Consider the following 13047-nt stretch of genomic DNA (forward strand, 5'->3'; position numbering starts at 1 on the left):
ATTTTGTAATGGGGCTACTAAAAATCTTTTGCTCTGATAAGAGTTACGACGACAGTATAAAAAGAAATGTTCAATTGTTTTAACTTCATTGCAAAAAATTCAGAGCGGTGACGCCTTGAGTCAAGCTTTCTTAAGGTAATTCTTTAGTTGTGGAGCTGTACAGCGCAATCTGGTATAAGTGACCTCTGACTGGCGAGATACACGCCACTGTTTATTCTAGCAGTACCTTTATTGCTCAACATCTTCAAATTTATCCAAATTACCTATTCTCCATTGCAGGCAAGCATTTCGGAACTTTAGCGCTGTCACGTAAGCCGTATCTGGCAAAACTGGGATGGTGAGCCCACTCAAGGATACTGCTGCTAAAGAGTCCACCATTTCGTTCAAATATAATCTGCGGTGGCCTGGTACTCATAGCAAATGCAGTTTTTTTACGTTTCTTTCGGTGCTAAATGCCGAAACGCATTCATCGGCTCTGCATTTGCTGCCGCAGAAAGTGCATTACATAACGATAAGAATCTTTATTAAATTCTCAACAGCTGAGCCGCAAGCTTGACTTCTTCGTTCTCGAATAAAGACAGAGGCCCACTACCTGTTGTCCACTAAATCTCCCCCCCCCCCCCATCATCGTTTTTGTCAATATGTAGACACGGGTCAATACAAAGGGGAATTAAGTTGGCTTGAGCAACCATGTTAACTTTCAGCTTTACATCATGGCCAACTATGCGAGGGGCAACCAGCCAATCCCGCTTTGAACTTGTCTTTTTGCTGCTTCCAGCTGTGAAAATTTTGAGCACGTCGAAATCGCTATCGCTGCCCCGCTTTTCATCAATTCGCTGGTCCACGTTATCTACTTTTGGTGGTTTCGTTCTGCAGCACACTATAGAGAAACGTACTTTCATAGAGAGCGTACTCTCCCGTAGCGCTCTGCGGCCCAGCTTCTGCGCTGCTTTCAGCGCCATGAGTAGCTGGTCAGACCCGGTAATGTCTTTTGAATAAATAAAATAACAAAAGTTTTCTTTCTGATGCTCGGATTCCTGATACCCTACTGCTCCAAAAACAAGTGTCTTTACCACTAAGTTACAAACCCATGCGTGCACGGAAACAATACATCTACAGCACATCTAAACCATATGAATTTGTACCCTTTGCGCAAAATAAACGCAAAAACAACACTTTCTAGTCAAACTTTACTGAATTTTGTGGTAAAGCGTTAGACGTCCTCTGTGGGAAACGTTGTAAAGCGAATGTGAGAGTTGCAAAAATTAATAAAGTTTTTTCTTTGAAAATTTTTGATGCAAAATTTATGTTTTCATTAACCTCCTGAGGCAGGTATTATATGCCATTACAGAAGAGTGGAAGCGAGCATGGGCACACCACGTAGCGAGTAATCAGAGCCTATCTTGCTGGGCCGCGCAGAAGCTCGAGTGGCCACTCTTTATATAGTATGTTTCTCTGTGAGCACACAACAAAGTGGTTTGGTTTGTTGCATTTCACGCAGATTTTACACAAAGCAGCACATTGCCTAGCCTTGCGCAGTCTGTCACAAAAGACGCATTTGCTTTTCTTTTGATGCCTGTGCTAGGATTTTCGCTTGTGTTTTATGGCGGCAACACTTCTTTTCTTCTCCCATTTTCTGCTGCGTGCAAGAGCAACTTCTGCTTTTGATTCCTCTATGGCCATCTCAGGGGCCATGTTTTTCTTGGCTAACAGCTTTTCCCGCATACACTTGCTTGTAGTACCAAAAACTGTCTAGTCACGTAGCATGAACGCGCTCAGTACGCCGAAATTACAGCTCGTAACTTTCAAGTGCAAGTCTCTGTAGAATTACTCAACTGGCTCGCCATCCGCTTGCACTCAGCTGCGGAACACGTACCTCTCATATGTCTCGTTGGTTTGTGGCATACAGTAGGCTTCGAAGGCTTCCACTAGCTTGTCGTAGTTGACTTTGTCTTTTTAACTGACGCTCAAGGTGTTGAACGCATCGATGGCCTCTTGTCCGGCAAGATGAAGGAAGACAGCCGTTTTCTGTGCCTTGGTGCATGGTTTCTGTTGCTCGGTGGTGGAAAAATAGAGCTGTATACGCTGCTTCAACTTCAACCAGTTGTCAGGAACGTTCTCACCAAGCCGCAGTGGTTCCGGGGACGGAAGCTCAGCCATTGCTTTCGAAAAGGGCGTCGACACGGCCGGCCCAATTCTGACACAATGTATCAGGTTTATTGCACACATGTGTCAGCGTCTCGGCAACCAGTGACGCTGATTGTTAGCGGCATGCTTTTAGACAGTCGCGGCATGCACAATGTTACCCGCTTGCTTTGATACATATGTTACACTACCCAATAGCCCAACAGCTTCGTCTCGAAAAGTGATCACAGACGTGTTCAGAACCATCTTGTTTAATTAACCACACGCGACATTACTAGCACGAAAACAACGCGAAAGCCACGTACGCTACAATGCGCCCATCCGCTTTCGGCCCTGAGCATTATGGCGGCGCATCACCTTCAGCCACAGAGCCTCTCTGCCTTTCCATAAGGTTTATATAACCTCCTTAGGTGGATATCACTTCATTCAATCAGAAAACGTTCCACCGTATCCTTAACTCCCCCAAAGCACGCACACTGAGAACGAGTGCCGCTGCGCCATCTAGTGAGCATTCTGAGTACTGGCGGAACTCGCACCCGCTGCTCTCTAGGTGCGTCTGCCTGAATGAGTTGGTGATAGGAGGAAGTGCCGCAGCGCCGTGTAGTGAATACATCAAGTACTAGAGTTGGCTACGACGAACAAATGTGTAAAAGCCCACCCCTTTATAAGATTATTCTCTAAAAAGGTTCATAGAACTTTATGCGGCACTGTGCAGCCTATCTGACTGTACACAGCGCTACAGCCTAAAAGAGAGAGCTGGGCACTCTCTCTGGGAGAGTAGTTTGTTGCCCCAGATTGCATTTTCTTTTCCAGAGTAAATCACTTCTTTTTGAAGCAGAGTATGGTGATTATCCAAAAAGTGTCAAAGTACTACACCTCAACAAAGTGACACAATGCTGCCTGAACAGAGCAGCGTGGCCCCAGCGAAGGAAATAGTAGTTGTACACATCACAGAAAAACAACCCAGGCGAAAATTGGGCTTTCCCATTGTTTTTGCCCGACTTGCTCGTGTGCACACCATAAGGACGGCTAAAAAATGTCGCCGCGTTGCCGCAAAGGTGAAGCAATGAACACTCTACCAGCAAATTGGAAGGTCATGTGCACAATAGCAAGCAGATTGAAACGTTCCCAGCGTTTCTCACATACAAATGACACACAAAACGTACTAGCAGGTACAGATGAACGCGAATAAGCGTCTGAGTTGTTACTTCGCTGTGTCTGAAAAGCACGTCCTTTTCGCAAACGGAGGCTGTGCAACAAATGCAGTGACCTTTGTGCGCCCAGTAACTACAACAGAATCGTTCCAGTGAAAGGCCAAGGCTAGCCAAGACGAACGATTCTCCCCACTGCAAGATGAAGGCGTGTGATCGAGCATACAAACCCTCATTCTCTACGCTACGAGCGCGTACACACCCTCATTTATTCGCTACGAGCGCGTGGCGGCTCACGTGAGCCGCCACGCATTCACTGCGCTATCTTACTGACAATCCTGAAAACACGATAGTTCTCTGCCGTCTTCCAATACTCCCGTCAGCAGCGGTAAGTGGTAGATATGAATAGCTTGCCGTTTCAATGATGAAAGAGGTATCTCTAGGTGGCTAAGTGCTTAACGCCTCGCAATCGTGACACGGAGATCCCACGTTCAATACCACATTCCAGAGTCTTCTTTTTTTCTGAGATATCTTTCTTTCTTACATTTTCATATATACAGGTGCGTATACGGTGCATACGTACACGGTGCATGACATTGACGCTGGAGGTGATATCGAGACGAGAGTGTCGATATAATTGATATCGCAATAATACAAACACAAGAAGAAAGCTGTGCAAATGAAGACGACCGAGTGAGACTCTAACCTCCGACCTATACATGCACAAGAAGGTGGGAACCCAACCCGCTATTACTGCGCCACATTGGAGACCTGTACATCATGGTTAATTTCTTCATGTCATAAGTAATGTTTGTGATTTGTCTGGAATTTCTTGTTAAGAAGCACAAATTATAGGGTGTCCACACTTGTTAGAAAAAAAACGGGCCCTTGTTCAAGTGTTTAGCGTGCTGATTTTGTGCTTTGTGAGATTGGAACAGTACATTGAGATGCTTTACAGTAGAATAAAAGGGTAGCGCAACCGACGATGTGAACGACACTAGCGCTCACTTATTAAATTCTGTTTAATCAATTCTGTTTGCGAAACATCGCGCTTCTAACGTATGCACTGAGGAATTCAGTTTGTTGTCAAAGATTTGGCCATTTTGCCACGTTTCTTTCGTCAAGTTTTGTTATCACCCCACACCACTGCATTCAGCGCAAACCACACCCACGCTATTTCAAAAGTTTCAAGGCTTTAGGCTGGCCTCGCCGTGGTGGTCTAGTGGCTAAGGTACTCGGCTGCTGACCCACAGGTCGCGGGATTGAATTCCAGCTCAGGCGGCTGCATTTCCGATGGAGGCGGAAATGCTGTAGGCCCGTGTGTTCTGATTTGGGTTCACATTGAAGAACCCCTGGTGGTTGAAATTTCTGGAGCCCTCTACTAAGGTGTCTCTCATAATCCTATGGTGGTTTTGGAACGTTAGGCCCCATATATCTTTCTTCGAGGCTTTGATAGATCGTTTTGTTAAGATTACGTCCACTTTGGTAACGTCGCAAATTATTTTGGAAGCTACGTTGCCGCCAGCGATGATGCTAGGATATTCGAAGGCAAGGGTATAAATGCCGACACGCTTCGCTGCTTGTCAGTTGAACGACGGCCGGTGCTCCGCTCACCGCTATCAATGCCAGCGTCTTGCTGCTGTCTAATTATTCTTTCACTTCGCCACAAGTTCGGGTGAAATTAACAGTTTATTATTCCGCCTGCAACTCCTCCCTTCTTCCCCGTCGCTACCCTGGGACAATGTTGTCAGTCATGCTTGTTTACGTTTCACGACTAAAGCCAAAATAATTCGCAGTATTCGTACCGTATCTTAAGCTTACGGGAGCATTCTCGGTGCACAAAGTTCCTATTGAAAACCATCAATATCATATAAAGAAAACGCAACATCATTAATAATATATTGTCGATAGTGACCGATTGGATCAGGTCATATTTTAATGAGGTCATATTTTAATGAAAAACGACGTTGTGACAATCGTGTGGTTTTAGAGGTGGTAGTGCGTGATGAGGGATGAGTTTGGCGCAAGGTTTAGCTTAAGCCAGGTGGGTCTCTGTGTAGACCCCATTCGGAGCGAAATTGCGAGTGTCGAAGATTACGGCATTCACAATTCTCTGCTACAATGTAAGTACGCAATTCAAAACTGTATCAAAAACGCTAGAATGCATAGACAGTGACCTATTGTTTTCTTCATACATTGCCCCGCCGCGGTGGTCTAGTGGATAAGGTACTCGGCTGCTGACCCGCAGGTCGCGGGTTCGATTCCCGGCTGCGGCGGCTGCATTTCCGATGGAGGCGGAAATGTTGTAGGCCCGTGTGCTCAGATTTGGGTGCACGTTAAAGAACCCCAGGTGGTCAAAATTTCCGGAGCCCTCCACTACGGCGTCTCTCATAATCATATGGTGGTTTTGGGACGTTAAACCCCACAAATCAATCAATCAATTCTTCATACATTCCTTATTCTTGCCGGGGGTTACTTCGTACATCTTGTTCCGGATGTGTAACATTAGAATTAAAGACTGCAATTGCATTTTAATGCTTAAGGTTCTTTAAGGTTTAATGCTTAACCATGTTCTTTGTCTTTCAAGGCTATGCACTCCAACAAGATTTTACTGAAAGTAGATAGATTTCGTTCAAGCTTAAAGTTGTATTTGAAACATAGGATGCCGAAGTGAAACATTGTTTGATTGATTGGTATGTAGGGTTTATGACTCAAAACCACCATATGGTTATGAGAGACGCAACATTGTTTACGATAATATAAATTTGAATGCGGGTATCTTGAGCCCATTAGCGCAATCACTCTTTAGAAACTACACTCGCTTTTTCTGAAATATAAAGCATACAACCCAATTTGCTGATTCTGCTAATAAATAGTTCTGACTAGAAAGTTACTAACAAGATAACTTATATCTCAGAGCCTTACTCGAGTGCATTTTTCTATTGATATAAGTCATTAAACTTTACCATTCCACGCGCACCACGTCGGCGAAACTTCGCTAAGCTTCACATGCAAAAAACGCATCGATTGTACTTTGAAAGGGTTTGCGTGAATGCTAAAAAGCGCAAGAAGCATCAGGAGTGCATAGCTTTCCTCTCATCAGTGACCACATTTCGGCGCACATCTAGTACTACAGTGCCCCTTTGTGAGGTAAGGTACGGGTACATTGTGTTGGTTGCTTCAGAGATTGGAACCCCTCTTTTCTCAGGATGACTAATATTTCTTCTATCATATCAGGTCACCAGGTTCCAATAGGTACCAGTGTGAATATACTGGAACTCATTATTGTTATACTTCTCACCCCTAACCCTAAATATGCTCACTGAAGAGAAGCGAGGGGCGAAGACGATATTATTCTAAGCTCCCTGCTAGCGGAAATCAGTAGGGGAAAAGAAACACTACTGCTGAATGCTCTACTGCTTTTAGATGTGCGTCATCTCTCTCTGTCGCCCTCATCTCCTAAGCACTTGCCTTTCTCTCCTCTAGGCATCTTTCTCAGTGACGTTTACTCCACCATAGCACCTGTGCGTCACCTCCCTCCTCTCCTACGTCCTCACCTCTCTTGCCTCGCCGTTCCGACACAGGCAGCGTTTGCTAGCGAGTTTCTTGATTGAAAAAAGTGCCCGTTCGTGCTGAGCAGCCCTTCACTGGCCACCCCGTATATATAAACACTAGATTTCACCTGCAAGGTGGTGCCGGTGGGACTTTTCTCTCGTGCGTTGCTGAACGATAAAAATTCTCAGCGTATGCGTTAAACTAAAAGCGGACTGCAGGTCTCTGTCTCCAAAAGAATTATTCTGTCTCTCATTGCCTATTAGTAGCGATTGACATGTTTCGGTAGGAAACACTTGTTTATCACTGTGTACTTCGCCGCTCCACAGGTTCATCTTCTGGGCAACGCCACATTGAGCGCCTGCGTCAACGCCACCACTGGTGTAGGCGTTAGAGCCCACTGCTTCGCATCTACACCTGGTTGCCATTAGCAAAAGATGGTGTAGTTTGTAATAGAGGACAACGTGTTTTTTTGCCAACGACTAAACAATATTGTAGCGGACGATTGACGCAGCGTGGCAACAGCAAGGGAACCAATGAGAATAAAGAAGACGTTAGCACGAGCTGCTCAAAAAACGTGCAGTGCTTAGACTAGGACTCGAGCCTTCATTAGGAGACATTTTCTGGTGACAATATATCCCGTTCATCACCCCTTCAAAACTTTCGACTGCAAATGCATGGTCACAGCAGCTGCGCGAAAAACGTAGCGTCACCAGGACCAGCGTCACACGAATCATTATGCCAACTGACAAGCTTCAGGCCATGGCTACAGATGCCACTTGAGTTCATTCCCATGCTACATACCCGACTCAGAAGAACGTTGAGCTCGCCTACCTCCTCAGGTAAATTTTCGTCGCCACGCACGGTGACGCTTACGAAAAAGAGCTCGAGCTTAGGGAAGAATACAACCGGAAGATGTCCTATGCCAAGTCTGGAGCGCGCTTCTTCCTTTGCGATCACGTCAACACCACGATGGTAACGAGGACGAGGAGAGAGCTATGTCCCATGAAGAGCAACTGTCAGTCTTGATATACTCTTGAAAGGGCTGCATCTCACCGCTTTGCGGTAATAGGACAGGCGGCATAAAATTCGCATCTACCTGCAGCGGGCGTACTTGCTTAGGTCACGAAGGTAAGCTAACATTGGCTATACCCACGCTTCGCAGTGCGTACTTTAGCCAAATCTGGCCAAAATTTATTATTTACGTTTGAGCCACAGCTGGGTCACTGGACCTTTATACCACCCAGGGAGAGGCAGCACACATTTTTTACATGCACTCTGCGAAGACGGCAACGCCAGAAGAGCCTGCCGAAATGATATTCACAGACAACTTTGCCTGTTTCTTCGGCCATAATGTCATACAATGTACTGACGTGAGATAACTAAAGGCCTCTTACACTTGCATGTACTTGGTCGGATCGTGAAGACAACTGACCTTTCTTGGCTTAGTTGCGCATTACATACTCAAGTGGGGAATGTCAAGACCAAAATTTGTACAAAAAGCGCGGGTGTGATAGGCTTCGGAGGTGCACTCTTAGATCTCCATTACAATATTTTCACATTCTACCGTAACATAAACCTGTAAATAACGGCCCACATTAACGTCAGGCTAGATCTCCTCACGGCAAAACGACTGTATTATCTTTGTCATGAGCTTGTCTTCGTCCCCTTTTTGATAGCAGCACATGCTAGCCTGCCAGCATCAATAGAAACAACACCAGAAAAACTTATATCAGTGGCATCACCCTTCTTCCCAAATAACATCGTCCCAACGCCACAACAATATAACGCGATTAAACTAAATAAACATACATATAAAGTAACCAGTACGGAAGGGGGTGTTAACAATCCCGACATGTCCATACAAGCGAGTTCGATGAACAGTCAGCGTTGGTGAAACAATTTCACCATTGAAACACGGAAGACGTCTGCCTGTTGTGAACGACGGCATGGACGAGCCGTGTTTTTGAGAGGAACTTCGTAGGTCACTTCGCTAAGACGAAAAAGAAGCCTATAGGACCATAATAGCGGTTCACTAACTTTTCCGACTGGCGCCGTTGTTCAATGGGAGTAATCAACCATGCTCGTACTCCGCGTTGGTAAGAAACTGCGATGACGAGCATTGTACCACTGTGAATCGATGCGTTGTTGCTTATTGATTCTCTCGATTGCAAGCTAGCGAGATGCGTCCGGGAGTGTAATAAATTTGTCTTCACACTAATGTGGTGCCTGTCTGGTAGCAGCATGCGATCCAGACGTGTAGTGACCTCCATGCCATGAAGCAACCGGATAGGTGAAAAACCTGTTATTTCAAAAATGGTGTTATCAGCGAAGGCGATGTAGGGGAGGATGTCATTGTAGTGCCACCATCACCATCATCATTTCTCAATCACCGCGCCGCGCATCTCGCGCAGCTGATGCTATTTCGAGCTGCGCGAGGATTAGAACAAGCTAGCGCAGTTGGCGTATCGGACGTAAAAAGCCACGCCGCTCTGCTTCAGGCGTGGAATAAAGTGGCGAGAGAACGACACGACCACGTTGGCCGCCGTCCCATCTTCCTCTCCCGCTACATTGGTGACCCGGAGAACACGCCCTTCGCCGAGCGGCCCGCGGCCATGTTCCCGCAACTCTGCCCGCCAGTGCCGCCGTTCCAATCGACCTACCCCAAGGTATGGTTCATGCAGCTCGATGCCGTTCGTGCGCTGAATGGCGTCACGGACCAGCCGCTGATGCACGCCATTCTTCATGACGCCCTTCCGGTAGAGTTGCGTCATAACTCTGCCACTTCAACCTCCAGCCAGCCGTCTTACGATGACCTCTGCTCTGCGGTGCTTGCCAGCTATGGCCTCACCTACCACCCGCTGCCGTTTACCCGCGACTTTCATGTTTTCCCTGCGTCGCAGCGTGCTGGACCTTCCGGCCCGAAGCTCTCATCTGACCGCAACCTAACTTCCCCGACAACGTCTCCCTCCACCTTGGGTCCGGCCACTAGCGCAGTGAGTCTCGCACCCGGTCACAGATCCGACGAGGTTCTTGAAGTCGTTCCTGCTGCCGACAACCTGTCCACCACGAAGTGCGTTTTTTCGAAGTCCTCGGCCGATGGTCCTTCTGGCATGCTTGCTACCTCCATGTTTTCCACGAAAGCGACGGCACGCGACACCCTGGCCCCACCAGACTCCATGACGACCACCTTGCCGCCCGCATCGGAGTCTGGCACAGGTGACCTTTCGCCCGTTATTGACTTCCCGACCTCGAAGCTTTCGCCTTCAACAACGTCCGATAAATGAGACTTAACCTCTCGTCTGGCCACTAGCGACGCTTGTCCTGCGCCCGACTGCCCATCCGCCAAGGTTCCCGACATTTGGGCTGAATGCGACCAGTCAGCCACGAGGTTTGTGTTTTCATCGTCCTCGGCCAACGACGCTGCAGGCATGCTTACCACCGGCTCGTCTCGGCCGACCTCCATGGCTCACAACACGGCTGACACGTCAGGTTCTACGACGGCAACTTCAACGAACGCCCTGGTGGCTACCACGACGATGGGCATTGTCACGCCCGCTATTCACCTCCCGGTTCGGAAGCTTCACCCTCCCCGATGTCCGAAGGCGACTGTCGACCAGCCTCAATGTTCTGCACGTCCTGCCAGCAACGACCACCATCCTCCTCGCAGTTTCCCGCAGCTGAAGTTAAAGCCACCAGCCATCAACCACGGCCAAGTTTCCAAGACGCTGCGACTATGACTGACGCGCTTGAGGACGACGTGCCCGGTCCGCTTCAGACAGGGCTCACCAGGCATGCAACGCCTGCGGTAGAGCAATATAAGGGGTGTTGGCTGGAAGCAGCCATCAATTATGCAGGCCTGCACGCCAACCCTCGTGCGCGGACTACCGGAGGTCATTACACGAGCACAGGTGTCCCGTCCAATACTCCGGGCGAGCCCACGCTGACTGGGTTCCACCACCACCATTCCCCGGAGCCTTTGCCTCCGGACGGCAACAACCAGACGTGTGTCCACAAGGCCAGCTCGTGTGTCACAACCGCGACGACGCTCATACCTCATACGTGTCTACCACCCATTACCCTACGTCGGCGACGACAACGTGCTGGGCGTCACACATTGCGGCAAGTTTTGAGCCGCCCTGCTACGCAGCCACGAGTTGCTGTCACAGCCCTGAAGACGGCGCAAGCGCCTACTCGGCCTATCCGACGCAAGGTCCCACCACTAGTCGTGTACCCGACTACCCACCGTACACTTAGCGGCATTGTTAGGACACGTTCCTGCGGGCGTCGGCACGTCTATCTATACCGGCACGTCAGACGCCGCTCGACTTTGAGGTCTGTGTTGCGTCTACCCCAACGTCAAAACCCGCACTGCCGACCCTCTGCCGACGTTAGCAGCATGACCTCGCGACACACGGTCCACTCTCGGCTGTCCGACCAGGTCATCGTGAGACCCGCCTGTCGGCAACCACAGCGACCCGGCACTTCCTTCTTCATCCCTTGCGCTTCTCCCAGAGTCGCCCACCGGAGACACACTGCTTACCGATGGCCTATAAACGTTGACAACCTGGACTTGCCAAATGAACACTTTATGGATTGTCGTTCATGTATATAGCATTTGTCGCTCTCTTCCTTTTTTCATATGCCTTCAAATCGCGCAAAGCGCTAGGGGGGGGGGAGCCCTGTAGTGCCACCATCACCATCATCATTTCTCAATCACCGCGCCGCGCCTCTCGCACAGCTGATGCTAGCTCGAGCTGCGCGAGGATTAGAAAAAGCTAGCGCAGTTGGCGTATCGGACGTGGAAAGCCACGCCGCTCTGCTTCAGGCGTGGAATAAAGTGGCGAGAGAACGACACGACCACGTTGGCCGCCGTCCCGTCTTCCTCTCCCGCTACATCATCGTAGTGTTTATTGTCTTTTTCAATGCACATGGATAGCATACCGGCTATCGTCTCGTTTAGCCTCTTTGTGTGAACGTTGGTTTTTGTGTAGTATACAGTGGTTTTTTGATGAGCTGCTAAACTAAACAGGCCCCGTCGCGGTGGTCTAGTGGCTAAGGTACTTGGCTGCTGACCCGCAGGTCGCGGGTTCGATTCCCGGCTGCGGCGGCTGCATTTCCAATGGAGGCGGAAATGTTGTAGGCCCGTGTACTCAGATTTGGATGCACGTTAAAGAACCCCAGGTGGTCAAAATTTCCGGAGCCCTCCACTACGGCGTCTCTTATAATCAAATGGTGGTTTTGGGACGTTAAACCCCACAAATCAATCAATCATAAACTAAACAGCATGACGTCTTATACCATCCAGGCGACAAAAGCTGTTTCACAATCACCTGTGATACTGATGGTGCTTCTTGACGAACCTTGATGTTCTTCATAAAAAAGTGGGCAATTTCAATGGCAGTGCACGTTGTAATGCTCTCATTTCCCATTAACATATCATGTAACCAGTACCGACTAGAGTTCAGTGGTTGCAGTTGTCTTTGTACTTTGGAAAGGTCCGAGAAGGTGCATGCGAAATTGTTGGAACGGTTGTGCTGGCGGGGCAACGTGCTTCAAAAAGCCCGCTGGGTGCTGAAGCGATGCTTTGCAGTGCTGGCATGCATGACGGGTTTTTACGCAATGCTTCACGTCCCGATTGAGCTTAGGCCAGTAGTATTGTTCGCGAATCCGGGCCACGGTACGCGTGAATTTCAAGTGGCCGGACGAAGGCTCATCGTGACAATATGAACAATTTTCTTCGGTGGATTCGAAGTCACCCTTTTCAAAAATATTTTTTATATATTTACCGAACAGATTAAGATCAAATTTGGAAGGAACCTATGAGTTACAATACAGGCTTAGCAACTAAAATATCGTATATATTCACCGATGAGAATAGGTTCAGGCTGCATATACAAAAAAACGACTCTCTTTAATTACGAGAAATTGAGAAACAATTCAAGTGCACTGTGCTTTAAACAAGGCGTCAACTTCATGCCAACCAGCACAAACGTTTGCGTGCAGTCAGGGTAGCGCTTATTATAGTCCCTTATATTCATTTCGACTCCAGCGACCATTGTACTAGACATAATAAAAAAGGTGATGCAGAAACGCAAGCAGAGTCTCAATCGATGCCGATACCAAGCAGGCACTTTAAAAGGCGAGCAATATAACTTTTAAAGCTTTTCCTCTTTGTGCCGCTCTTTCTTATGTGGGG

At 48.1% G+C, this 13047-nt stretch overlaps 1 protein-coding gene across 9 annotated transcripts in view; it reads left to right on the forward strand.

Moving 5' to 3' along the window:
• Positions 1 to 13047, forward strand: part of LOC142764790 (uncharacterized) — a 318584-nt gene that overhangs the window by 161253 nt on the left and 144284 nt on the right. The gene's annotated exons all lie outside the window — the stretch shown is intronic.

The sequence above is a fragment of the Rhipicephalus microplus genome, chromosome 6, assembly GCF_043290135.1.
Source record: "Rhipicephalus microplus isolate Deutch F79 chromosome 6, USDA_Rmic, whole genome shotgun sequence".
Taxonomy (NCBI): domain Eukaryota; kingdom Metazoa; phylum Arthropoda; class Arachnida; order Ixodida; family Ixodidae; genus Rhipicephalus; species Rhipicephalus microplus.